Raw genomic sequence first — 25,918 nt, forward strand, 5'->3', positions numbered from 1 at the left:
ACCCACGATGCGGCTATATCTCCCACATGTCGGAGCATGACTTAGAGGCATAACTGCATTGTAGGCATGCCGCAAGAGGGGTAATCTTTACACATCCCATGTACTGAATAAGAAAGAGGTACAGAGATGGCTTACAATCGCCACTTCACACAATACATGAATATATCATTACATCATCCAGATACAATCAAGGTCCGACTATGGAACCAAAATAAAGGAAGACTACCCCTAATGCAAAAGATCCCCGATCGCCCCGACTGGGCTCCACTACTGATCAACTTGAAACGAAACAACACAACGAACACGATCTTCATCAAGCTCCTCCTTGAGCTCGGTTGCGTCACCTGCACTGGTATCAACGGCACCTGCAACTGGTGTTGGAAGTAATCTGTGAGTCACGGGGACTCAGCAATCTCACACCCTCGCGATCAAGACTATTTAAGCTTATGGGTAGGGAAAAAGGTAGTGAGGTGGAGCTGCAGCAAGTACTAGCATATATGGTGGCTAACTTACGCAAATGAGAGCGAGAAGAGAAGCAAGCACGATCATGAAACTAAAAGTGATCCTGAAACTACTTACGTTCAAGCATAACTCCAACACCGTGTTCACTTCCCGGTCCCCGCCGAGAAGAGACCATCACGGCTACACACGCGGTTGACGCATTTTAATTAAGTTAAGTTTCAAGTTCTCTACAACCGGACATTAACAAATTCCCATCTGCCCATAACCGCAGGCACGGCTTTCGAAAGTTCAAATCCCTGCAGGGGTGTCCCAACTTAGCCCATCACAAGCTCTCACGGTCAACAAAGGATATTCCTTCTAGCGGGAAGACCCGATCAGATTCGGAATCCCGGTTACAAGACATTTCGACAATGGTAAAACAAGACCAGCAAGACCACCCGCTGTGCCGACAAATCCCGATAGGAGCTGCACATATCTCGTTCTCAGGGCACACCGGATAAGCTAAGCGTACAGGAGCCGTCGTAACCCAAGTTGCCAAGGGATGGCCCTGCACGATGCTCTAGTTTGGACCAACACTTAGAGGAGTACTGGCCCGGGGGTTTAAAATAAAGATGACCCTTGAGTCTGCAGAACCCAAGGGAAAAAGTCTAGGTGGCAAATGGTAAAACCAATGTTGGGCCTTGCTGGAGGAGTATTATTCAAGGCGAACTGTCAAGGGGTTCCCATTATAACCCAACCGCGTCAGGAACGCAAAATCAAGGAACATAACACCGGTATGACGGAAACTAGGGTGGCAAGAGTGGAACAAAACACCAGGCATAAGGCCGAGCCTTCCACCCTTTACCAAGTATATAGATTCATTAATTAAATAAGAGATATTGTGATATCCCAACAAAAATCCATGTTCCAACAAGGAACAAACTCCATCTTCACCTGCAACTAGCAACACTATAAGAGGGGCTGAGCAAAGCGGTAATATAGCCAAACAACGGTTTGCTAGGACAAGCTGGGTTAGAGGTTTGACATGGCAATATGGGAGGCATGATAAGCAAGTGATAGGTATCGTAGCATAGGCATAGCAATAGAGCGAGCAACTAGCAAGCAAAGATAGAAGTGATTTCGAGGGTATGGTCATCTTGCCTGCAAAGTTCTTCAAGAAGACGAAAGCTTGATCCTCGTAAACGTACTCAACGGGTACCTTGAACATGAACTCGACTCCCAGCTCTACCCAGACAAGAACAAGCAAAGGAAACCATAACCAACCACGGTGCAATGCACAAGGAACATGTATGCAAAAACATGACATGATATGCGGGATGTGATATGCAATGCATGTGCGTGCTCCGGAAGGAAAAGATTGAACCAGGCCTCAACTTGGCAAGCCAAGAGTGCCGCTGGAAAGATGAGATGATTTCGGTCGAAATCGATATAAAGATCACCGGAATCGGATGCACGGTTTGCAAATGGCAAGCAGAACAATAATGGCACAAATCTGCGATTAACAACACGAAGCCATCTAGAATGCAACAAGAAACTAAGCTACTGCACTCCAACATAGCAACAAAGCACATGACAGTGATCCACTCAAGATGCTTGACAAAAGATGAACACTGAGATATAGCTAAATCACACAATAGTAGGTTCAAACAAGCACGACAAAATTGCAAAAGATATCAGGATCACAGACTTGTGAAAATAACATGTCAAGACTTAACATCAGGAAGCAATGTTTAGAGCAAGATAACAACAGGCTACAGGAACATATCATGGCAAAGCAAGGCATGGCATGATACTACTCAAAGCATATAACAAAAGTCCCTTACTGACCATAAGCCAAAAGGGATCAGAAAATACAACGACACCCATGTGAACATAGCAAGTTTCGTTAACAGATTCAGACTTAGCAGAAAACTGGACATGGCAAAAACAGAGTTACGTAGGCATGTTTGCGAGCTCGATGCACTCACCACAAGGCATTTCATGACAAACTAAGCATACACCCAGCAAGAAGTCATGATCAATAAGCTAACCATGGCAAGAACACACTCATAGCATGCATGGATCAACTACAACAACCTCAGCAAAATTGATTAACACGTAAACAATCTGCCAGGAACATTTTATAGCAAAAGTAGATCAAGATTGAGTCATTCTAGGGCACTCCATAATTGCAAACAAAGACATGGATGGAAAGAACATAACAATATCTCAAAATCATCCTGACTGAACATGCTCAAAAGAGGCATGGATCACTCTGTAGCAACAAGAGTACATGGCATAAAAATAACATCAGGGAAATGACTTAGAAGAATTCTAAGTCCCTGAAATCCGCAACATCACGAGAGCTACTTTGCATGCTTGTGCTAGTCACCACATTGATCACAAAAATACATGGCATACACCCCTGTAAAGATGGCATGGCATATAACAAAACACATGTAGAGCTCATGCTCATATGCAACGCACATTCATCATGGCAAAAAATGACAAATGCTCATAAACTGATAAGAAACAGCACCTAACATTTTATAGCACTCTTGCAGCAGCATTTAGGGCATCAAGATGGACTCAAATGAATATGGTGCAATGGAATGAAATGAAGAGGACAACCAGATGAACAATTTGATATCTCAAGCACGCAAAATGGAGCATCACACATGAAGTTATGGCATGATGAACATGGGCACATGAATCTGGACACTCCAGGGACTTAGAGGAATTTTACCTCCGTGAAAGTCAACATGGGACAGAGAGAAGCGGGACGAAGAGATCCGGGAAGCAGGGACGCCGTTTGGATCAGGGACTGGTGGATCTGATCCATCTCTCCCAGATCCGGCGGACGCGGAGCTCCGGCGAGGGCGGCGATGGAGGCGGCGACGAGCTGCGCGCGAGGCGGCGGAGAGGCACCGGGTCGGCGGCGGAGCAAGGAGGAGGTCCGGCAGGGCGCTGGCAGAGGCGGTTGGCGGCGACCGGCGGCGAGCGCAGCGGCGAGGTGCGGCGGGCGGCGCGCGGGCGCTGCATCGTGGAGGCGGCGGCCGGAGCGGCGAACCGCGGCGGAACGGCGAGGCTGCGGCGACGAGGGCGGCGGCGCACACGCGGGCGAGCGGTGGTGGTTGCGTGGGCTAGGCGGGCCTGCCTTGGGCCCGAGCGGGCCGCGGTGGGGAGGAGAGAGAGACACGATGAGGTGGCGCTGCCAGATTGGAGGAGGGAGGCGGCGGCGCTGACGTGACGGGATGCCATTGGTCGGAGTGAGGTGGCCGGCTCCGGTGGACATGTCTGGCGTGGCGTGGACGCGTCCGGCGGCGCGAAGGGAGTTGGATCTAGGGTTTGTACTGCGCGAAATTTCGGGGAGGCACACATATTTATAGGTAGAGGGAGCTAGGAGAGTCCAAATGAGGTGCGGTTTTCGGCCACACAATCGTGATCGAACGACCGAGATGATGGAGGGGGTTTAGTTGGGTTTTGGGCCACTTTGGAGAGGTGTTGGGCTGCAACACACACGAGGCCTTTACGGTTCCTCGGTTAACCGTTGGAGTATCAAATGAAGTCCAAATGGCACAAAACTTGACAGGCGGTGTACCGATAGTGAACCAAGGCCGCTTGGAAAATCTCGGTCCAATCCGAGAACGTTTAACACCCGCACATGAAAAGAGACAAAAGGGGACGCCGGAGGACATAGGAGCGCCGGATTGCAAAACGGACAACAGGGAAAATGCTCGGATGCATGAGACAAACATGTATGAAAATGCGATGCAAATGATGACATGATATGAAATGCATGACACGCAAACAAATGACAAGGCAACAACAACGATTAACTGGAAGACACATGGCGCAACGGTCTCGGGGCGTTACACTCTTGAGGTACCAGGTTGTCCAGTAAGCCTCTCAAAAATCCAAGTACTCAAAATTATCAAAAATAAAAAGCATGAAGGTATGAGACCTAAAAGGTACCCCCTCCATTCCATAATGTAGTGCATATAGATCTTTTAAACAATCAAACTTTGCAAACTTGACCTTTTTAGTGATAAAAATATTTGTATTTAGAATATCAAATGCATATCGTTGGTGTGACACCCTCGATTCAATCATACACACAAATGTGTACGATCAAGATCAAAGACTCATGGGAAGATATCACAACACAACTCTAGACACAATTTAAAGTCATACAAGCTTTATATTACAAGCTAGGGGCCTTGAGGGCTCGAATACATAAGCTTGAACATAAAGGAGTCAGTGGAAGCAACAATATCTGAGTACAGACATAGAGTTAAACAAGGTTCCATAAGATGGCTAGCACAAACATGGATACAGATCGAAGAGGTGAAGGCCTCCTGCCTGGGATCCTCCTAACTACTCCTAGTCGGCGATGGCCTGCACATAGTAGTAGGCACCCTCAGGTAGTAGTAGTCGTCGGCGGGGGCAGCTGGCTCCAGGGCTCCGTCAACTGATCGCCGCAACTAGGTATAGGGGAAAAAGAGGTAGCAAAGCAACCATGAGTACTCATCTGAAGTACTCGCAAGACTGACATCAGATATACACTACATATGCATCAGTATCAATAAAGGGGTAGTATCTATGTACTAAACTACATAATGCTGGAATAAGAGGGGGAGAAGCTAGTCCTATTGAAGACTACGCTTCTGGCAGCCTCCATCTTGAAGCATATAGAAGAGAGTAGCAAGTATAACATCAAGTAACATCGTATAGCATAATCCTACCCAACGATCCTCTCCACAACAACCTGCGAGAGAGCGATCACCGGGTTGTATCTGGCACTTGAGGAGGTGTGTTTTATTAAGTATCCGATTTTAGTTGTAAGAGGTCGGAATACAACTCCAAGCGTCCTGTTACCGTGGACACGGCTATTCGAATAGATAAACTTCCATGCAGGGGTGCACCGCATTCCCCGACACGCTCGATCACTCTGGCCGGGCACACTTTCCTGGGTCATGTCTAGCCTCGGAAGATCAACACGTCGCAACCCTACCTAGGCTCAACAGAGAGGCCAGCACACCGGTCTACATCCTAAGTGCGCAGGGGTCTTGGGACCATTTCCCTTTGCACTCCTGCATGTTGCGTGGGTGGCCGGGATCAGCCCTGGTGACCTCCATTACAAAGGCAGGTGCTTACGTAGACCAGCCGGGTGCGCACCACTGAGTCGCTGACGTCTGAAAAGCTTCGATTGATACTACGATGCCGGTTGCCCATATCTTGTCCCACGTGGCGGTTAGTGCGTATATGGTCAACGACCAACTTAGATCAAATATCCAAACTCGTTAGGCGTGTTATTATGAAATATTCGTGAACAACAACCAGGGACCAGGCCCACCTCTCTCCTGGGTGTCTCAACCTACCTTGTCGCTCCACCACAAAGATCCACTCAGAGGGTCATCGGGAAACATGTCCTTTCAGCCCCAGTCCATGGATCACTCACGGGTACTCTACGAGTCGACCCGACTTTAGTCACCACATGTCTCATGTATAGTATGTATATACCCGTGATCACCACCCGACGTGATCATGGCCCGATAGTATAGATGGCAGACGGAGAATAATGTAGGGCCACTTATGGAATACTAGCATCATATACTAAGCATTTAGGATTGTAGGCAGAGTATCAATAGTAGTAGCAAAGACAGGCTATGCGGAAGTATAGGATTAAACCAATGAAATAGTAACAACTACACTAGTCTAATGCAAGCAGTAGAGAGAAGGAGTAGGCGATATCGGGATGATCAAGGAGCTTTTGCTTGCCTGGAAGCTCTGCGGAGAAGGACGGGTCGTCAGGAGTGTAGTCGACGTCAGGAGCAGCGATGTCAGTATCGGTCTCTAACAGAGAGAAGAGGGGGAAGAAACAATGAATACAATGCAAACATATGCATAACGATGCATGACATGGCAATAAGTGGTGCTAGGTGTGACCTGTGGGGGGTACATCCGGGAAAGTATTCCATGTGTTAGGCATTTTTGGACAGATGAAATGGAGGGGTGCGGTTCCAAGTTCACTATGAAAGAGGCACGTGACAGATGAATGGAGGGCGTATCCGAAATCGTCACATTTTTCTGAGCAACTTTCATGTATAAAGTATTTTCATCCAAGTTACAGAATATTTTATATTAATTTTCAAAGTTTTATTTATATTCTGAAATTAATATTTATTTCAATTTAAACAGAAAATACATTTGTACCCACTAGGATCTAGCCCTAGTGGATGACAAATGGGGTCCATGGGTATACATTGGTACAACGAGCTGCTATACAAACGGTTTTTAACCCTTTCCGCGACGACATTCTAAATCATCGCCAAGTGAGTGTGTGCGATAGGGGGGGTGTCAGTGTCAAAACCGGCAGATCTCGGGCAGGGGGTCCGGAAATGTGCGTCTAAGGATCGAAGGTAACAGGAGGCAGGGGACACAATGTTTACCCAGGTTCGGGCCCTCATGATGGAGGTAAAACCCTACGTCCTGCTTGATTGACTTTGATGAGTATAGGGGTTACAAGAGTTGATCTACCTCGAGATCGTAATGGCTAAACCCTAGATGGCTAGCCTATATGATTATGACTGCCTCTACGGACTAAACCCTTCGATTTATATAGATACTGGAGAGGGCTAGGGTTTGTATAGAGTCAGTTTACAGAGAAAGGAATCTTCATATCCAAATGCCAAGCTTGCCTTCCACGCCAAGGAGAGTCCCATCCGGACACGGGGGGAAGCCTTCTATCTTGCATGCTCTCGGTCCACTAGTCCGGCCCACGTCACATAGCTCGGACGCCCGGGGACCCCCTAATCCAGGACTCCCTCAGTAGCCCCTGGACCAGGCTTCAATGACGATGTGTCCGGCGCGTAGATTGTCTTCGGCATTGCAAGGCGGGTTCCTCCTCTGAATACTCCAAAGTAGTTGATCAAAAGGACTATATCCGACTCTGTACAATAGTTACAACCCTGGACCACAAAGGCAAAATACTTCAAACAAAAAATAGGTTATGTCTTCTGACAACTTTTTCGGTGAGGTATTGTGTTTCGGCCTTATTATTATTTCGAACCGTTTTCCAGCCTCCCGCTTCGTGTTTCGAGATGCGGTATTCATTGACACGTCTTGTCAAACAGAGATCGTGTCCCCTTATTGCGGGATTCTCATCAATACGGACTTGGGTAACCCAACCGTGCCACTCGTACTACTCCTGGGGAATAGGCGAGTTTTAAGGCTTCATGGGGGGACGTTCGACATTCACTGCCTTTATAAGAAGATAAAGATCCACCTTTTTACCCCACGCCTTCTTCTTCCTCAGCCCATCTACTCTCGAGCTCTAGCGCCCAAGCTTCAATCCTTTACGTTCCCAGCAAACGCTTCCAACCATGTCTGGATTTGGAGCACAGGGTAAGTGGATGTCCTCCTCCGTCACGGAGGAGCACATCAAAGAACTCCAGGAAGCGGGGTATTTAGCCAAGGAAATCGTCCATTGGCTTCCTGCCAAAAAACATAACATTCCCACACCAGAGCCTAATGAGAGGGTAGTATTCATTCCCCACTTTCTTCGCGGGCTAGGGTTTCCTCTTCACCCTTTCGTTCGCAGACTCATGTACTATTATGGGCTAGGTTTCCATGATCTAGCCCCAAATTCGTTCCTCAACATCTCAGTGTTCATTGTCGTGTGCGAGGCGTTCCTCCGCATCCCCCCCACTTCGGCCTATGGCTCAAGGTCTTCAACGTGAAGCCGAAGGTGGTCGAGGGTCAACACGCGGAGTGCGGCGGCGCCATGGTGAGCAAGCTCCCTAACGTCACCTGGCCCAAGGGGACCTTCGTGGAGACCGTGAAGGGGTGGCAGCAGGAGTGGTTCTACATTACAGAACCTCGCGACGCCTCATGGGCCGCCACTCCTGAGTTGAAAACCGGTCCACCAATGCAGCTCACATCATGGCTCAAGAAGGGCCTAGATTGGGTGTTATCCGATGAGGTCATGACACTGCAAAAGCGCGTCAAGAGCATGGTGGACAAGAACACCAGCCTTGCCAGTGTGATCCAGGTGATGATATTTCGCCGGATTCTCCCCTGCCAACGCCGGACTCTCCAAATGTGGGAGTTTGATCCGGCAAATCCCCGGACCTTGCAGCGGTTCTTCGGCATGAAGCACGAAGAGATATGGAAGCTGCTTTTTAAGACCCAAAAGACGTGGCCGACGACGACCGAAGACCTCGGCCACGACTGTGCTCATCCAGCCACTCTAGTGAGTTTTTCAGCTTTCTAATCATGTCCTTGATCCAAAGATCCAAGGAGTAAGTTTAAACCTTTCCTCTTGTCCCCTAGGACTGGACGAAGAAGGCAAAGCGAATCAAGTGTCCCGCTCCCCTGCCCGAAGACCCAGCTATTCCTATTCTGACGAAGATGCTGGTTCTGGTGCCGTACCAGGCGCCGAAAAAGAAGGCCAAGAAGAAGGGCAAGGAGGTCCGGAGTGGCCTTCACCAAAAAGGTGCTTCAGACATATCATCCGAAGACACCGAAGCTCTCTCCTCCCATGATGAAGACGAGGAGGAAGAGGAGCACAACTCTCCCCCCAAGGGGGAAAGAAGAAAAGGTGAGCTTCCACAGATCTAGAGGCGGAAGCGTCCAAGAAGGGGAAACTCTCCCTTTCAGACAATTCGGAATCGGACGCCGAAGCCGTACCGAATGGAACCCCTGGCCGAAGCCTTCGGCCGAATCGTAAGTATTTAAGGATAATGTATGTATCCGGCTTTATGCCTTGTGATCCTAACACACAGAATCATGTATTGTAGTCCGGCTCGCGATCTCCCCTGGCAATCATTGTCTTCTGGGAATTCGCTGGGCTCACACATGATGGAGAGTGAGTCGCCTCCGCCGGCGTCCCCACCCCCTGCTATGGACAACACCAAAGTGTTGTCCCGAGGGACCTTTCCAGGCCATGGAGAGGTGCCGGAAGCCGTCAAGGCGGCGCTAGAGGGTAATACCTCTGCTGCTGAAAACATGGGGGAACCGACCCCCATGGAGGCCAGCGACAGGGGCCATGCCCAATTCGCCCCCCAACCGAATATAATTTCGGAGGCCGATACGTCTCCGGAATCAGGCGAGCAGCCTCCTTCGAAAGAAGGGGGTGCGCCGACTCCATCGGTGACCTTTGTTAATCCGGAGGCGCCGGACACTCCGATGGAAGTGCTTCAGAGCGCCTCCATTGTTGAGGAACATCGTGCCCTTATGGATACGGTGGTTGAAAAGGTTCGATCCGCTAAAAGCGTATTGAACGAGGCCTATACTAGCCTTCTAACAGGCTTTGAGGTACGTGATGTAATATTTATTAACTATAAAAAGAATGCCTATGCATAGTCAATAGCCCCTGAGACTCTGTTCAGCGTTCACGAAGAAAAGCCGAACAGAGGATCGAATATTTCGCAGGAGATGACCATATATGTCTATTTGAACAAACATGCTTCGAAGTTAGCGACCACCGCTCATTCCACCGAGATATCTAAACTAAAGTGGAGGCTGGAGCAGGCCGATGAAGAGCTCATCCACACCAACAAATAGTTGGAGGAGAAGCAAGGTATGTGGTACTTTTTCGCATCTGAAATGATATGACTTGTTGGTTTATTATCTTGCTGATTTTTTTGTGATTATGCTTATAGCTGGCGCGTCTGAGGTCGAGGCCCTAAAGAACACGCTGGCCGAGGCTAAGAAGGAGGCGGAGGGGGAACGAGCCACCCGCCAGAAGGATGAATCACGAGTGGAGGAAGTCCAGCAAGAGCTCCAGGATGCCATAAACAAATGTGAGTCCTTGGAACGCAAGATTACGGGTCAAGATGCCGAACTTGCTAAGGCCCTCCAGAGCGTGCAAGAGGCCCGGGTTGAAGCCCAAGGCGCCTGGAAGGATATTCAGGAGGCCAAGAAGATTGCGGCGGGTAAGGCCTTTATTATGCAGAGCAAATTTGTGAGGAGAAGGTACCTCTTACTGACCCGGGTTTGGAGTTCTCCAGGAGCGTTTGCGGATCTGCCCCGGAGTATTGTTGATGCTGTGGAGTTCTTCTGAGCCGAAGAGGGGAGCTCGACAGAGAAGCTGTTATGCTCACAGTACCTTGCGCCAGAGCATCCGGTGCCCCTCAACGATCAGCTGAAATAGTTGACCGAACTGCATAGGGTGGCTGGATTAGCTATGAGGGACATTATAATCCGTCTCTGGCCCGTCGAGCCCATACCCGGCAGTTACTTCAGGCTCGTGAAGCGGCTTGTCAGTGCCTGCCCCCGGCTTGATGCCATAAAGCGGTCGACCTATATTGAAGGTGCCCGGATGGCCTTCGCCCGCGTTAAGGTACAGTGGGCGAAGATGAACACTGTCAAGCTGGTAACCGAGGGACCGCCTGCAGGCAAGGAGCACCGCGACATCGCGGCATAATTCAGACGGGGGCCGTATGCGGTTTTCGGCCTGTGCGAGGTTGTGTCTGTCCCGCCAAGTCTGAAGGCCGCCCTCGTGTGTTGGAGCACGCCCCCTCGATCCATAGATTGATCTCGTCAGATCGGCTCTATTGTGAAGGTCCTTGCGTAAGTGATAGGTATAGCTCGGGGTCGTTACCTCCTTTCCCCGAGGGCGGGGTGGCGCGGGCTGGTGCTCGGCTGGTCTGTCTCATCCATGTGGCGTCCGGTCGGGCTCGTCAGCAGTTCTATTCTTTAGCAATGTGGGCTCAAGGGCCTCGTCATCAAATTGCAGCAGTAGCTTGCACTTTGGGTAACTCTTAGTTGGGCATTCGAGGCTGTATTCTTCGACAGCCAGGACGTTAGTCCATCTGTCATTGAGTAGATCCTGATCAGCTCGAAGCTGCTGCTGCTTCCTTTTCAGGCTTCTTGCAGTGGCAATTAACCGGCGTTTGAAGCATTCTTGTTCGAGTGGTTCCTCCGGCACGATCTTCATCGCCGGGGCTCACATCCTCTTCGGAGATCGGTAGTTAATTACTGTCTTCCAAGCCTTTGTTCCCGATAGGATCATGTGGATTAACTTTCCCATCCTCCCAATCATCTTTTTCAGATGTTGGCTCGACAGGGGCTTCGGGGTCTTCGACATTCTCCGGAGTATTATTGTCTTCAGTGCCGGTATTGCCGTCTTTGTCGCGATGCGATTTTGAGTGGCGCCGCTGACGTCGATGCTTTAGAGGGGCTTCGGTAGGCTTGTCCTCGACCGGATCCTTATTGCCGTTGTTGCCATCCTCTTTGGGTGTGTCCACCTTGTACATGTGGTGTGTGGAGGTGGCCGTCCATCGTCCAGTAAACAGAGGGTTTTGGCCTTGTTCGTCTCCGACATCGTTGTCTGTACCATCGATGTCTTCGGAGGTGTAATCTAGCATGTGAGTTAGATCTTTGACAATGGCTATGAAGTGGGTGGTGGTGGGACGTAAAATTCCCCGCCCTCAGCCCCTAGTCTGGGCTGGGCATAATTCAGAAGCGATCCTTCCGTAATGGCGAGTGATCGCATTAAGTCCAGTGCCTCATTTAAAGGAGGGGATTGGACTGAGAAACGAGGGTCCGTGGGGCTGTCCGGAGTTGGAGCCTCCTGGCAGCGCCCGCTTGACACGAACCTCGAGAGTTCAGACCTAGAGTCCGGCGGAGTGTCCGGTGCTTCTCCGGTAGCAAGCTCCATAAGTGCAGAGAGTCCGGCGGGCTCTCGGCTCCCGTCTTCGGACCTGTCGGCCTGCTCTGGATCTGAGACCAGAGCGGCAATTGCGAATCCTTCGATGATCAAATCTCCTCGGATATCAGCGACATAATTTAGGTTCTCGAAATTGGTCTGGTTACCAGAGGCGTAGCTGTCAATCTGCTCGAGGTGGCCAATCGAATTGGCACACAGCGCGAGGCCGCCGAATACAAAAATTTGGCCCAGAGGGAAAATCTCCCCCGAAGCAGCATTATTGTGGATGATCGAACGAGCCATCGAATGCTTCGTCAACAGCACAAAGGAACTCTCAATGAAAGCACCAATGTTGGTGTCAAAACCGGCAGATCTCGGGTAGGGGGTCCCGAACTGTGCGTCTAAGGATCGAAGGTAAATGGAGGCAGGGGACACAATGTTTACCCAGGTTTGGGCCCTCTTGATGGAGGTAAAACCCTACGTCCTGCTTGATTGACTTTGATGAGTATAGGGGTTACAAGAGTTGATCTACCTCGAGATCGTAATGGCTACACCCTAGATGTCTAGCCTATATGATTATGACTATGACTGCCTCTATGGACTAAATCCTCTGGTTTATATAGATACCGGAGAGGGCTAGGGTTTGTACAGAGTCGGTTTACAGATAAAGGAATCTTCATATCCGAACGCCAAGGAGAGTCCCATCCGAACATGGGGGAAGCCTTCTATCTTGTATGCTCTCGTCCCACTAGTCCGGCCCATGTCACATAGCCCGGACGCCCGGGGACCCCCTAATCCAGGACTTCCTCAGGGGGGTCCTTCCCACACGACCCAAAAACCATCAAGGATAGGGAGCCATGATGCAAAGGCCTTGCCAAATGTAATCGTATGCGATGCAGCACACACCAAATTCCGTCACACGTGTGGGATCGGTGATTAAACGTTTCTAATGACACGGTAAAACCAAACGGTGTGTCGTAATGAACTATTTGGGAAACAGTATGTAAGGCACACAAGCCAACATATAGACTGTGTGCGATATGAGCCCCATCACATACGAGTTTTCTGAGGAACTCATCTGCCATGCATGACTCCATCGCACACGTTTTCGAATAGTTACTGTGTGCGATAATTTTCTATCACAAATGGTTCAGGAGCCCCTTCGCACACACGCAAGTGCTGCAGCCATTTGTGATTCGTTGTATATCACCGACGATTGTGGTAAGAGTGATGTGTGCTTTTCGTTTGGGATCCCACACGTTTCCTAAAAAAATTACGATTGGGATTGTATTTTACATTGGGCACAGTTTACTCTGAGCTCTCATGTGCGATAATGTGGTATCACAAATGGTTCTGGAGCCCCTACGCACACGTAGTAGTGCTGCAAATCGTTTGAGATCTGATGTGTATCACCGATGGTTCTGCTACGATTGAGTATGCTTTCCGATGTGGATTGCACACACTCATTTAGTTGAACCGTGTGCGGAGCAATTGCCTGGTTAAAGCAAAAATATACCATTTAAATCGGCATGCGAAAAGAAAATTTGCCATAATATGCTATTGCACAAATAGTGTCCATAGGAAGAACATTCATCAGATTTCACAGCAATTGCAGTTGAACAAATTGTAGCTAAATTCCAATGATTTGTCGACATATATATGCATTACATAATTAATCATAGTGTACGAAATACGAAGACCTCGTCAGATGGAAAATAATGGATCCATGCATATATGTTTAGCGGCTAACTCCTACTCAATGTTTTAGGAGACGACATGCTGAAATCTTCATTATCACCAGTGGGATTGATGTAGTGATTCAGGAAGAAGTTGCTGATAAATCTCCAAACCATCATCAATTCACCAACGGGGAGCGGTTCAGGGGTCCTCAGTTCTAAGATGAGCTGCAGTATTTTAAAGATCAGAATGTGCCATATGAGTGGAGTAGAAGATATTAATTAAGATAGACTTATTGGTACTGATTCGCAAGCATCTTCGCAACTATCAGCAGATCTGCAGATGGAGATCATGTGTCTGCAAACATAGTATCCACAAAGGTTGGTCCCTACTTGTTGCTGAGGACACAAAAATATTTTATACATAATTAGTCATGTATTTGTCCTGTTAGGAATAACCTAACCGATGTTAGATGTATTTTTTTCTTTGGACAGAAATAGAAAGAGGTTTATTTAGAAGCTTGAACATTTGATTAGCATAAGAAAAAGTTATTTACATACTATTGGATACATTTTCTAAAAATAACATATTTTGGTGTGTTACTGGAGAAACGATCTCGTGCTCCAGAGGTAGTTCCCTCTTGAACAGGTTCCCTGGTTTAGTTTTCCACAATGCGAGCACACTACAGATGAAGATGAATTTTGACAACATCAATTATTGAACCAAATATGAATGCAAATTAATTTCAACATCGTAGAATTCAATACCTATCCATGAATTGCTGAAGATGCATCAGATCCTGAGCGTTTGTTGACTCTCTAGGAGAATCCATGTAGTAAATTGTGTTCTTGTTTGGAATAATGAATACCAAGATCCAGTTATTGCTACATATTAAGAAAGCGATGAACTTACGAATTATGTCGAAATCTGAAAGACAATTAGTGTATGCATGGTTGTTTATTTGACTTACCGTTCATGACATGGCCAGAGAAATGATTCTGCATGGGATGTGTTTTTGAAGATATGGGTGATCGTGTTAATGGCCCACTCCCGTTGATCCTTACCATGTAATGTTGTGCCATTTTCTAATGAAGGATCTATGAAATACACACACTCCCTTTTTCTTCTATGTGCATTCAATCCCCTGAGAGGAATAAGATGCAGCTACCCATTTATCATTTACAACCTTGTATGGAGAAGTTGATCAGAGTTTGTTAAGTACTTACAAAGTCAGGCATCTAACAAGAGTGGCATCGAGCTCGTTGAAGTTGAAGAAGAGATGTAAGTCCTCAAAATTCACACTGATGGAACCAGCATCGTGCCAGAAATGATCTCTATTGCCGCAGACTAGAAGAACATGATGACCTGCTAACATTTGATCCATGCAATATTTATGTAACTCGCGGCAACTGGAGCTGCACTCATCAACATATTCGCCAACAAGAAATGGCTGGACATGGACGTAATTGCGTGCTTCAAGTACGTCTGCTTTATTTCTAACAAGCACCAAATCTATTTCTACATCATTCATGCCGTCATAAATAATATTACTCTCCAATTCGAACAACTTGTTGTTAATTTGGTTTTGGGCGATGAGTGCTTTAAGTAAGAGGCAATCGTTCTCTTTCCTCTTCGCTCTCGGGGCGTGCTTCCTCACGGGTGCAACCTTTTTGCCCGCTTATTTCTTGGTACTTAGCACTTCTGGTCCAAGGTCTGGATGGCTGAAAGGCAGACTGCGGAGCAGGCGGTAAAGCTTCGACGGACTGCTTAGCAGACGGTTTAGCTATGCTAGACTGCTGAGCTGGTAGTGCTGCTATGATGGACTACTGGGCTGTAGGAGCAGAGGCATCAGACTGCTGACCATGTGTTGAAGCTATGTCGGGTTTCTACGCAGGTGGTGCCAACTTGTCAGTGTGCCGAGGAGGTCATGCTAACACGTTGGTTTGCTGAGCAGGCAGTGCTCATGCATTGGTACGTTGATCACGTGGATGCAGACCGACGAACTGATGAGCAGTTGGTTCTGGACCTACAAACTGCTTAGCAGGCGGTTCTGAAGCATCAGACTGCTTAGCAGTCCATTCCACCAGGTTGATCTGCTGAGCATGTGGTGTAGCTGGGTCTCCCCCTGCTGCTTCTGCGGCATCTGAACCGGTGGTGCGTCTTCAGCAGTTGTAGGCCTTGCCACTGGCTGCTCTGGGGCGGACGATGACATGACATGTACGGTACAAAGTCAGGCGGGCTGATCACAGGTTGATGCATCGGCCGTTGGATTACAAGTATTAGGTTCCTTGGGGGAAGCATGCAAGAGTTGTTGTGGCAAGGAGACCGTCACCGGTTGAAGGGCGACATTGGTTGCTCTTGGCGGGGCTTCAGGGATCTCATCCATGAAGTCTATTTCCTTTCGTGGCCACTGGATGTGGTGTAACAGTGTTTCTCCCAAGGTCCTATGCTCATTAAAGTCCCCTAGGACATTCTTTAAGGAAAATTCATTGAATCCAGGATTTACTTCAGTCACGTAGCACTTCACACAGCCCGGCTTCAATGGCACATTGTCCAACAAGAGGCCCTCTTCCAAGAAGGATGGGCAAACCCAGGCTGTCGCACATTCTAATGCACCTTCATAATGTGTAAGCACGCCCTTCAGTCTGTCTTTCATTCCAGATAGACCAGACATAGCATCATCATGAGCAGCTGCAGTCTCAGTGTCGCTGGGGTCAACTGATGCATAGCTACTCTTGTGCGGTGTTGTCGCACAATAACCAACATCCTCCATGCCTGCCTCCCCTCCCATTTGTTGGCTATCTGTCAGTGTTAGAGTCTTATGCATCATCATTGACTCCTCAATTTCCTTTCGAACAGTCGGATACATGTCCTTACCTTTCATACAATTCATTCTGCTTCATTTCACTCCTCGCTTTTTTCATGCTGAGCCTCTCTTCTTTGTTGAGTGTGAAAGCCCTCTTGTGCGGGACATTAACACCTATACCCCTTGCACGGCTAGGGGGCTCTGTTGTTTCTAGAGCATCAGACAGAATGTCACATGGCCCTGAGTTCCTGTAGAACCTTCCAAGGATCTCAGAAGCCTTTAACATCACGCGATACAATTTTTCGTCATGTGAGTTTTCAAAGTAATAAGTTCCATCATCACGCCTCCTTGCATGTGCCCGCAAGTAGTCTCTAGCGCATTTGCCCCTGATTTCACTAAAGGCCGGTTTCCCACCCGCAGCTAATGCTTCTTTGTCCTCCTGCTCCCATATCAGTTTCATGTTGTAGTATCCCGGTGGGGGTGTGTGTTCCTCTTCTGAAGTTCCGATTGCTTGGCACTCTTATTAGAAAACTCTATAGTTGCCCTGACCCTTTTGAACTCTGCCTAGTCTGCCTTTGTGATTTGGGGGTATGCGGGGATTGGGTCCTTTCCTTCACTCAAGTACTTCTTGTACAACACGTGCTTCCAGTTTCTCCAAGCATCCCTAGCCTTCTTCAGTGCACCGTGTTTCACCTGCATCCTCCATTTCTCTGGAACGTTGAAGTGATCCATGATCTCCCGGACTATCCTTTGTGGTGTTTCTGTGTCAGCCTTCCGAAACCCCGGCAGATTAATGTTGAGCCTTGCCCTACCAACAAATCCACACACACTCCTGAACCTCGTGCATGCTTTATCTGGTTTAGTTGGAGCCCAAGACTTTAAATAGATGTCGATTACTTCATATACACCTTTAGGCTAGTGTGTGGGTTTCCTTGGAGAGTTCCTCCGTGTCCTGACTGGAAGGGTAATTGTTGTAGCTCTATCCCGTTCCAGATTAATTACTTGATTCCTCACCATCTGCTAAAGACCTAGGGTTGTCCGAACCAGATGAAGATACATCGCCTAAAGAATGAGTGTTGCGCTACTACTCGGCATCTACAGAGAAAACATGCGAAACTCAGGAAAGGAGGATAAGCATAAAGATAACAACTTGGTATCAAGCTATCTAAACATTTCATGCAATAATTTAGAAAATTTATGGCTAATTTGTTAAGTTCGTGTGACTCAGGCGCCCATGATCTTTAAATTAACAGTAACTTATTCGAACAAATACAACTTATATGTACTAGTTAGGAAGGTAGATAATGAACATATATACACTCTCCATTATTTTATAACCAATTTGGGAACATACAGAACGAAATAGGAAGAGGGATTGCGAGGAAATATGCCTCACCGCGATGGAGGGCAGTAACTAACAGGTTTCATAATGCAAACCCAACAGGACCATGATATGTCTCCAACGTATCTATAATTTTTTATTGCTCCATGCTATTATATTATCTATTTTGGATGTCAATGGGATTTATTTTACACTTTTATATCATTTTTGGGACTAACCTACTAACCGGAGGCCCAGCCCAAATTGCTATTTTTTTTTGCCTATTTTAGGGTTTCGAAGAAAAGGAATATCAAACGGAGTCCAAACGGAATGAAACCTTCGGGAACGTGACTTTCTCAACAAACATGATCCAGGAGACTTGGAGTGGGCGTCAAGAAACAATGGAGGAAGCCACGAGGCAGGGGGGACGCCTACCCCCCTGGGCGTGCCCTCCACCCTCGTGGGCCCTCTGTTGCTCCACCGACGTACCTCTTCCTCCTATATATATCCACGTACTCCCCAAACATCCAGGAGCACCATGAAAACCTAATTCCAGCGTCGCAACCTTCTGTACCCGTGAGATCCCATCTCGGGGCCTTTTCCGGAGCTCCGCCGGAGGGGGCATTGATCATGGAGGGCCTCTACATCAACTCCATGGCCTCTCAGGTGATGTGTGAGTAGTTTACTTCAGACCTACGGGTCCATAGTTATTAGTTAGATGGCTTCTTCTCTCTCTTTGGATCTCAATACAAAGTTCTCCTCGATTCTCTTGGAGATCTATTCGATGTAATCTTCTTTCGCGGTGTGTTTGTCGAGATCCGATGAATTGTGGGTTTATGATCCAGATTATCTATGAACAATATTTTATTCTCCTCTGAATTCTTTTATGTATGATTGGTTTATCTTTGCAAGTCTCTTCGAATTATCAGTTTGGTTTGGCCTACTAGATTGATCTTTCTTGCAGTGGGAGAAGTGCTTAGCTTTGGGTTCAATCTTGCGATGCTCGATCCCAGTGACAGAAAGGGAACCGACACGTATTGTATTGTTTCCATCGAGGATATAAAGATGGGTTTTATATCATATTGCATGAGTTTATCCCTCTACATCATGTCATCTTCCTTAAAGCATTACTCTGTTCTTATGAACTTAATACTCCAGATGCATGCTGGATAGCGGTCGATGTGTGGTATAATAGTAGTAGATGCATAATCGTTTCTGTCTACTTGTCGCGGACGTGCTGCCTATATACATGATCATACCTAGATATTCTCATAACTATGCTCAATTCTATCAATTGCTCGACAGTAATTTATTTACCCACCGTAATACTTATGCTCTTGAGAGAAGCCACTAGTGAAACCCTATGGCCCCCGAGTCTATCTTCCATCATATTAATCTTCCAATACTTAGTTATTTCTTTTGCCTTTTATTTTACTTTGCATGTTTATCATAAAAATACCAAAAATATTATCTTATCATATCTATCAGATCTCACTCTCGTAAGTGACTGTGAAGGGATTGACAACCCCTTTATCGCGTTGGTTGCGAGGTTCTTATTTGTTTGTGTAGGTGCATGGGACTTGAGCGTGATCTCCTACTGGATTGATACCTTGGTTCTCAAAAACTGAGGGAAATACTTACGCTACTTTGCTGCATCACCCTTTCCTCTTCAAGGGAAAACCAACGCAGTGCTCAAGAGGTAGCAAGAAGGATTTCTGGTGCCGTTGCCGGGGAGATTCGCGCCAAGTCAAGTCAAAATTTTATCTCCCGTCAACGAGCCATTTTTGGCGCCGTTGCCGGGGAGATTCGCGCCAAGTCAAGTCAAGATTTGACTCCCAACAACGAGTCATTTCTGGTGCCATTGCTAAGTCAAGACATACCAAGTACCCATCATAGACTCTTATCCCTCGCATTACATTATTTGCCATTTGCCTCTCGTTTTCCTCTCCCCCACTTCACCCTTGCCGTTTTATTCGCCCTCTTTTCCTCTCTCTCTCTCTCTCTCTCTCCTTCACTTCCCCTTCTATTTTGCTATTTGCCTTTTTGCCTGTTTCTTGTTTGCTTGTGTGTTGGATTGCTTGCTTGTGACGATGGCTCAGGATAATACTAAATTGTGTGACATTACCAATACCAACAACAATTATTTTCTTAGCACTCCGATTGCTCCTCTTACCAATGTTGAATCTTGTGGAATTAATGCTGCTTTGTTGAATCTTGTCATGAAAGATCAATTCGCCGACCGCTACTCATCTGAATAGCTTTGTTGATTTATGTGATATGCAAAAGAAGAAAGATGTGGACAATGATATTGTTAAATTCAAGCTATTTCCGTTTTCGCTTAGAGATCGTGCTAAAGCTTGGTTTTCGTCTTTGCCTAAAAATAGTATTGATTCATGGAATAAGTGCAAAGATGCTTTTATCTCTAAGTATTTTCCTCCCGCTAAGATCATCTCTCTTAGAAACGATATTATGAATTTTAAGCAACTTGATCATGAACATGTTGCAAAATCTTGGGAGAGGATGAAATTAATGATACGTAATTGCCCTACACATGGTTTGAATCTTTGGATGATTATACAGAATTTTTATGCTGGATTAAATTTTGCTTCCAGAAATCTTTTAGATTCGGCCGTGGGAGGCACTTTTATGGAAATCACTTTAGGAGAAGCTACCAAACTCCTAGATAATATTATGGTTAATTATTCTCAATGGCACACCGAAAGATCTACTAGTAAAAAGTGCATGCAATTGAAGAAATTAATGTTTTGAGTGGAAAAATGGATGAACTTATGAAATTGTTTGCTAATAAGAGTGCTCCTACTGATCCTAATGATATGCCTTTGTCTACCTTTATTGAGAATAATAATGAATCTGTGGATGTGAATTTTGTTGGTAGTAACAATTTTGGTAATAACACATATAGAGGTAATTTTAATCCTAGGCCATTTCCTAGTAATTCCTTTAATAATTATGGTAATCCCTACAACAATTCTTATGGAAATTATAATAAGATGCCCTCTGATTTTGAGTTTAATATTAAAGAATTTATTACTTTGCAAAAGAGTTTCAATGCTTTGATTGAAGAAAAAATGCTTAAGATTGATGAGTTAGCTAGGAACATTGATAGAATTTCTCTTGATGTTGATTCTTTGAAACTTAGATCTATTCCACCTAAGAATGATATCAATGAGTCTCTCAAAGCCATGAGAATTTCCATTGATGAGTGCAAAGAAAGAACCGCTAGGATGCGTGCTAAGAAAGATTGCTTTGTGAAAGCATGTTCTTCTAGTTTTCATGATAATAAGGATGAAGATCTAAAAGTGATGTGTCCCCTATTAAATATTTGTTTTGCAATATGAATCTTGATAATGATGGGATTGAAGATGAGCCACCTTTAGCTAGAAGGCGTTCTAAAAATTTGGAGTTTGTAGATCTTGATGCTAAAACTGATAAAAGTGTGAAGAGATTAAAACTTTAAATAGTAATGAACCCAATATTTTGGATTTCAAGGAATTTAATTATGATAATTGCTCTTTGATAGATTGTATTTCCTTGTCGCAATCCTTGCTAAATTCTCCTCATGCTTATAGTCAAAATAAAGCTTTTACTAAACATATCGTTGATGCTTTGATACAATCTTATGAAGAAAAACTTGAGTTGGAAGTTTCTATCCCTAGAAAACTTTATGATGAGTGGGAAACTGTCGGCATTCTGGGAACGGGGGTCCCCAGACTTGCCTGCCTGCGGCCTGCGGCGTGGCTCGGGTGGGGGCCCAGCGCGGCCCATCTTCATCAGCCCAAGCTCAAGACCCTTGCGAGGGGCCAAGCCTCGTGGGGCGGACGACAGGAAGCTTCCTCAAGAGCAGCCTCATCAGGCAGGCTCGCGAGGAGGCGGAGAGATCAATGCAAGGGTACCTTGCGAGGATCCCATGATGCAAGCCATGACGATCAAGGCAAGGCGGGCGCCGGCCTGCGCAGGGTCCTTGTTTCCCCTTTGGTGCAAAGGGGGCAAGCACAGGCCAAGGTATCAGGCAAAGGTTACCATTCCGGTGCAACGAGACCAAGACCAGCCGGACGGCCAGACGAAGGTCACTATGGAGCCCAAGACGGCGTCATCACCAGTGCTTTGGGCAGCCGAAGACCACCTTTGGTCAGGATAACTTGTACTAGATGATCCCCTTGAAAATGGCCAATTGTTGGCGCCCTTCCCGCTCAATTATTCGGGGAGAGGCCCAGGGCCTCTATAAATAGAGCTAGCCTCCACGGGGAGAAAAAAGGGGGGAAGAGAGAGAGAAACCCAGTAGAGACTAAGTAGAACATTCCGCACCAGCTCAAGAACACCCCTCGCGAGGCTGTTCTTCCCTTGTACTGTCCATCATCAGCCCTAGAGGCAATCCACCACACCACACACTGGAGTAGGGTATTACACCACAATGGTGGCCCAAACCAGTACGTGTCTCTTGTGTTGATTCATCATTTTCATCTTAGTTCGCACGAGAGGATTGGACGTAGATCGGTAGGGGAGAGATCTCCGCGCGCACCCCAGCGTTCGAACCTCAAGGGTCTGCCGGAACACGAAATCCGACATTTGGCGCGCCAGGTAGGGGTGCGCCGGAGTTCCCTCCCGACGGCCCGCTCTCCACCAACACCGTGTTCCGTCCTCATGGCGGACAACGCGCCACCCGCTCCGGCAGCAGATGTCGGTGCTGGGGCCAGGGGGCTCCAGGCCTTGGCCCCCGCCTTGCGACGGGTGCAGTGGCCGCGCAAGTTCAAGCCCGAGATGCCGCCGCGCTACGGCGGCGTGACGGACCCGCTGGTTTTCCTACTGGCGTATGAGGACGCCGTCCTCAAGGCCGGGGGCGATGACCGGGTGATGGCCAACTGGTTGCCCATGGCCCTCACCGGTGTCCCACGCATGTGGCTCCTCCACCTACCGATAGCTTCTGTGACCTCTTGGGAGGAGCTACGCGACCTCTTCCTCGCCTGTTTCGCCGCGCCAGCGCCGCCCGTCGTCGCGGCTCTCCTGGGTGGTTCCCAAGCACCACCCTCGAGCCACCACATCAAGCCATTCACCCGTCAGATCAGCGCTGCATCCAAGCGCCAAGAGGGCCTCCGGGGCTGGGCGGCGCCCGAGGCCGATCTGACTTTCGACGCGGATGATCACCCCTTCAACCCCTCCGGTTCGGGCGCACTCCCGATGCTGTGCACCCCCACCATCTGCCAAGTGGCCGTCACCAGGACCCTCATCGACGGTGGTGCCGGCCTCAACGTGCTCTCGGTGGACACCTTCAGCCTCCTTCACGTGCCACCGGAGCGGCTCCAGCCCAGCAGGCCCTTCTCAGGCGTCGGAGACGGTTCCACTGCCTCCTTGGGGCAGATCTGCCTCCCAGTGACCTTCGGCACCTACGACAACTTCCGCATAGAGTTGATCGACTTCGACATCGCCCCCATCGGCCTCCCCTACAACGCCATCCTCGGCTACCCGGCCCTGGCCCGGTTCATGGCGGCAACTCACCCGGCGTACAACCTCATGAAGATGCCCGGGAGCAGCGGCGTCCTCACCGAGCCAGGAGACGCGAGGGATGCGCTGCAGGTGCTCCAACTCGCCTTCAAGGCGGCCGCGGTGGCATAGCCCACCAGCACCGACGCCCTTGAGCCCAAGGGGGCTGCACCAACTAAAAAGAAGCAGCTGTTCACCCAGGACAAGGCAGAAACCAAGCAAGTACCGGTCGATGAGGACGGGCCCACTGGCGCCACCTTCACCATAGGGGCCAACCTCGAGCCCGAACAGGAGAAGGCCCTGATCGGATTCCTGCACGCGAACAAGAAGGTGTTCGCGTGGGAACCTGATCAGTTAGTAGGAGTCCCGAGAGGTGTGATCGAGCATCACCTCAACGTGTGCCCCAACGTACGCCCCGTGAAGCAGAAGGCAATGAGGCAATCTACTGAGAAACATGCTTTCATCGTTCAAGAGACCCGGAAACTGGAAGCGGCAGGGGTTATCCGCGAGGTCCGCTACCCCGATTGCCTGGCTAATCCTGTTGTCGTGCCAAAGAAGCGGGGGAAGGAGCGCATGTGTGTCGACTTCACCAACCTCAACAAAGCCTGCCTGCAGGACCCATTTCCGCTCCCCAGCATTGACCAGATAGTCGACTCCACCGTAGAGTGTGACCTATTGTGCTTCCTGGATGCCTTCTTGGGTATCACCAAATCAAGATGGCGGTGGAAGACGTGGAGAAGACTGCTTTCCTAACCCCGTGTGGGGTGTACTGCTATACGTGCATGCCATTTGGGTTGAGCAACGCAGGCGCAACCTTTCAGCGGCTGATGCACATCGCTTTAGGCCGGTAGCTCGGGAGGAACGCTGAGGCTTACGTCGACGACATCGTGGTGAAGTCTCGGGAGGCAAAAACCCTGATACAGGACCTGGAGCAAACCTTCGCGAGCCTCCACGAAGTGGATCTATGGCTCAACCCGGAGAAATGCGTGTTTGGAGTCCCCTCGGGCAAGCTCCTGGGCTTCCTAGTATCCCACAGAGGCATAGAGGCCAACCCAGAGAAGGTCAAGGCGGTCGAGGACATGAGCCCGCCGAAGACCCTCAGGGAGATGCAGAAGCTCACCGGGCGGGTAACCGCGCTGGGGCGCTTCATATCCAAGCTAGGGGAGCGAGCACTGACCTTCTTCAAGCTTATGAAGAAGAAAGGCCCCTTGGAATGTACTGAAGGGGCCAACAAGGTGTTCCAAGAACTCAAGATGTACCTTACCAGCCCACCGGTGATGGTAGCCCCTCGCCCTCAGGAGCCCCTGGTGCTCTACCTTGCGGCCACGCCCTACTCCACTAGCGCAGCTCTGGTGGCGGTCAGGGAGGAGCGCTGGGCCAAGGCCGCATCGACTGACCAGGCTGAAACAGAGCGAGGCCAGGAGGGCCTCGCGAGGACCGCGACAACAGCCAGAGAGGGGCAGCCGCAGCAGGAGGGCGCACCCGGGGCAGGGGAGGCCCCTTTAAACGATCAAGAGCCGGGGGCTCTGTTGCCTCAGGAGACGCCTCGACCCCTGGAGGACGCAAGCTGCATCAGCACCCTCAACCTCGTTGAGCACCCCGTGTATTTCGTCAGCATAGTGCTACGGGACGCGAGGGCGCGGTACCCCATGCCTCAAAAGCTCCTCCTCGCGCTATTGGTGGCCTCACGCAAGCTGCGGCACTACTTCCAAGGCCACCCCATCAAGGTCGTCTCGGCATACCCCTTGGATAGGGTACTCAGGAGCCCCAACTCAGCTGGAAGGGTCGCTGAATGGAACATTGAACTACAAGCATTTCAGCTGGAATTCAGTACGACCAGGGTCATCAAGGGAGCCGCACTTGCGGATTTCGTGGCAGAATGGGCAGAAGCATCGGGTCTCGAGGCAGGCGAAGACCGGTCACTTTCCCCAGGAAGCGAACCACCGGACAGCTGGGTCATGTACTTCGATGGGGCGTTCTCCCGACATGGCGCAGGAGCTGGCGCGGTGCTCATATCCCCCACTCAGGACAAACTCTATTACGCCGTGCAACTCTGCTTCCAGCACGGAGAGAAGGTCTCCAACAATATAGCAGAGTACGAAGGCCTGATAGCAGGCTTGAAAGCCGCGATTGCCTTAGGGGTAAAGCGCCTCACCATCAAGGGTGATTCACAGCTCCTCGTCAACTTTTCCAACAAGATATACGAGCCAAAGGACGAGCACATGGAAGCTTACCTCGCGGAAGTCCGCAGGATGGAGAAACAGTTCTGGGGGCTGGAGCTGCAGCATGTGCCTCGCGGCACCAATCAGGAGGCCGACGACATTGCCAAGAGGGCATCTAGGCGGCTATCACAGGAACCTGGCGTCTTCGAGGAGCGGCTCTTCAAGCCCTCGGCGGTGCCGTCGCTATCGGGCACGGCGCAACCAAGGGAGGAGCCTCCTCAGCCGCCTGCCTCGGGAGCTCCGGTCTGCGGCCCGGCCTCAGGGGCACGCCTGCACGTTGGAGCCTCAGGAGGGATGTT

The sequence above is a fragment of the Triticum urartu genome, chromosome 7 (genome assembly GCF_003073215.2).
Source record: "Triticum urartu cultivar G1812 chromosome 7, Tu2.1, whole genome shotgun sequence".
In the NCBI taxonomy this organism is placed as follows: domain Eukaryota; kingdom Viridiplantae; phylum Streptophyta; class Magnoliopsida; order Poales; family Poaceae; genus Triticum; species Triticum urartu.